Raw genomic sequence first — 3,831 nt, 5'->3', positions numbered from 1 at the left:
AAATGTATAGGGCCTTATAGAGCTGAAAGGTATCAAATACCCTTTTTTTACATTGGCCATCTTTTGTTTTTAATTTTAAATCAAACACATGGCCTGGAATTAAACAATTGTGATATATTGCCTTTCTTTACAAAATGTCTCACTATCTATTTTTCCTCCCACTTTACTTCTGATACTTTTTATTGCAGCTTTTAAGAGGAAATGGGAGGGACAGGACCAAAATAGAGAGAAAAGACAGAAGAATCCCCATTTTTAAAAAGCATAGGTAAATACAAACTAATACAGGGTATCCCAAAAGTCTTTGTGAAATTTTAAGGTACTGAAGCTTTGGCAGCTAATTGCAACTGCCAAATGGAATTGTCTTCCTTCATTTTGATGGGGTGTATAGACAGGCACAGTTAGCCATTTTTGCAGCAAGGGAAAGAGGTACTTGGATGCGTGGCACTAAGGGTGCGTGGCACAGAGCAGGGCATGGTCTGGCTGGGGAAGAATTCACTTGGTGGGAGGAGAGTCAAGGGGAGAACATACAAAATCTGGTAGTTTCCTACTTCAATGAAATGTTCTTGTTAAGCTTAGTTGTTTCTACCCTGCCAAACAACTAATACTAAATTTTTCCACCCTGGTTAAAGACCTGCTTTTTCTATTCGAGTTACAATCCTGGGTGCCTGTAATGAACATAAAATGAGAAAGATGAATCCAAAAAGAAATCTGTGAACCATGTTTAAATATATATATATATATATATATATATATATATGTATATATGTATTTTTACTTTTATTCAACAATAATATTCTTTCTAATGCTTTTGACTTAAATTTGTATACTGGTATTTGTTTTTTGTAACAAAAGGTGGATATAGGTGTTTTTTTTTCTCTCCACCTTCTAGGGCTGGCTATAAATTTATTTGGGGTTATTTTAAAATCACTAATGGTAATTGAGCACTTTTTTGTTTATGTTGTTTTAACTGTAGGATTACTTTGTAGTGATAGACCATTAATACTGTCTTAAAGGAGGAACAATGAAGAATTATTAAGCGAGCGCCTTTGTAATACTTTAAGAAAATCCCGTATAAGAAAGCATATAGTCATGAAGCACAATTATGAAGCTCAATTTACATTGCAGAGATTTGGAGCTACCATAGTGCTCCTCTAAACTTAGCCACCAGGGACTAGGAGCTTGTTTTTTTTAAAACTATTTTGCATTTCAATATAATTGGTTTCCTTTGTAATCCTGTGCAGTTTATATTATGCACTTAAAACATCATTCTCAAAAAGTCTATAGACTTCATCAGTTTGACAGAGGAATCCATGACACAAAAAGATAAAGAACCCTTTATTCTAGAACTCTGAACATATTATACAATTTATGAAAATATGCACATGTATAGGGTATCCTCAGTCTTAGTACAGTTTTGTAGCATTAGATAATAGACCTGCACTAAGATTTTTAGGACAACCTGTATTTTTGAGACAAATATCTATTCCATAAAGCAAGATATATCTTCACTTTAAACTATGTAGATATGAAGAAGTACACCAAAGTAAAAAAATGTGATAGCATGTTGTAAACTGCTTTTAACCAAATTTGTCACCTTTTGCACATATTTGCATAATGCTCTTTGTAGCCTTAACAGACCACTCAGTCGATTAGGAAGTAGTGCCAATGGAGGCCAAGGTTATGGCTTACTTGATCCAGTTAGTTGTGCTGTATCTTGTGGTCATAGACTGTACCCTTAAACATTAAAGCCATTTTCAAAATGCATTGTCTTGGTGACAAAATAGAATGTACCAGTACTAGGGACCCCAAAGCCCTGGAATCCATAGTTAAAGAATTAGTAGGAACCTTGCTAACAGACAGTACCAAAGGTTCTGAAAAGGAAGTAATTGGAAAAATAACTAAATTAGGGAGGCTAGTGATAGTGGTAAAGGTGACAAGTGGGTTGATAGCTGAAAAAGAGAAAATGGGAGTGAGAAAGATGAAAAAAATTAATCATTTTTCCAAAGATCTACCTTCATTCTGAAACCTATCCCAAATGGTAGTTTTGTGAATTGTAGATAGCATTCAGAATAGTCATGCTCAAAGTAAAACACAGTATTGCAATCTATCAAGCAATTACCATGAGAATTTCATTTATTCATTCTTCCAAAATATATTAAGCATCTCATACACTCCTGAGGTGTATGGAGTGTTCAGAGAGGACTAGCACCTCTGGTGTGAGGGTTTGCCAAGCCCTTTTCGTGGTTGCTTATCCACCTTTGGTGTCCACCTGTCATTCAGCTCTCACCTGTGGCTCCCAGAAGCTGTAGCAGGGGGCCACACCCCAGTAAAACCATCTCAGCAGATGGGCTAACCCAGGTTGAGGATAACTAACTGGCCTCAAACCCATTGGTGGGTTAGGGAGATGTCTAACCCAAGCATGTGATAGACATCCCCCTCTACCCTCACCCCCATGGAATGGGAAGATGAGAACAATTTGTTCCAGTGGACATGAAGGCAGCTGAAGGAGGCATCGTGGAGTGCTTAGAGCTTGGTCAGACACTGAAGATGCCAAGGTCAGACACTGCTTCCCAGGCCATTGTCAGTTGTCCTGACTTATGTCTCACCAATGGACGTAGATGACTCTAGAAGAGAGAGTCTAACTGCAACTCTGCTTCACTTAAATCCAATTCACATGAAAGTAAAGACATCACCCCATGCTGTCAACAACATTAAGCACCTACAGTACCATGAAGCTAGATTGTGTAAGGCCCTGGAGATACAGAAACAAAAAGACAAAACAGTGTCTGCTTTCAAAAAGCTTATGTTTTTTTGGGGGAAAACAGCAGTTGTCCTTCAAATTATCTTAATTTTAAAATGCCCAAAGGGTCTGCGATTTTGCTGTCGTGTGGAATTCCCAGTGTGAAAACTCCAACTAGCAGAACAGATTATAACCAGCTATGATTAAATTGCCTGAGACACTTAGAGGTTAAGTGATTTGCTCAAAATTACACAAGTAATAAATGTAGGCGCCATATTAGAATCCAAGTCTATCCTGACTCCAAGCTCTACCCACTGTGTCAGCCTGTCTCCATTTTAAAATAGTGTTCAGAAATGTACTGGGAAAATGCTGAATATTTTATTTATAACACTTTTAAAAGAGGTTTTTGTCTTTTTTCCCCTTTGGATAACTTAATGAGCTATGAATCAAACTTAACATCTATCTTGATATTCTTTAATAGTGCTCCAAATTTGCCCCTAATTATTCACTCCATTGAAAGGTGTTGTGGAACAAAAAGCAGAAGAAATACAAAATGTCCTAGATCTGAGCTAAAACGGAGATCTCACTTCTTCCAGTGAATTCAAAGAAAGTGGTGCATTAAGGTTATGCAACTACAGAGAGGAAATGCCAGTGACTGATCAATAAAGCCAAGAGAGCACTGAGTGTTGGCAAGAGTGTTGGCTTCCACTCAGAAGGAAATATTGTACATAAGTGAGATGGGCTTTCAACCTTGTTCATTTGGCACAATTGCCAAGAGGAAATTACCCCTATCTGATGACAGAATAATGCATAAGCACCAATTTATTTTTTAACTCTTCAGTTATTTGGGGTGGGGGTTGGATGCTATGATTTTTTTTTCTTATTCACTCAAGAATATTTGTAAACATAAGATTTGGGACTGGAAAGGACCTGAGATGCCATCAAGTTCAGTTCTATTATTCTATAGATGAGGGAAAATTTTACAGGAGTAAAGTGTCTTGCCAAAGTCAAGGTCACATAACTAGCGAGTAGCAAAGTCACAACTCAAACACAAGTCTCCTAATTCCCAGTCCAGTGAAATTTTTATGATG

The sequence above is a fragment of the Trichosurus vulpecula genome, chromosome 7, assembly GCF_011100635.1.
Source record: "Trichosurus vulpecula isolate mTriVul1 chromosome 7, mTriVul1.pri, whole genome shotgun sequence".
NCBI classification, from domain to species: Eukaryota; Metazoa; Chordata; class Mammalia; order Diprotodontia; family Phalangeridae; genus Trichosurus; species Trichosurus vulpecula.
This window is presented reverse-complemented; position numbering follows the sequence as displayed.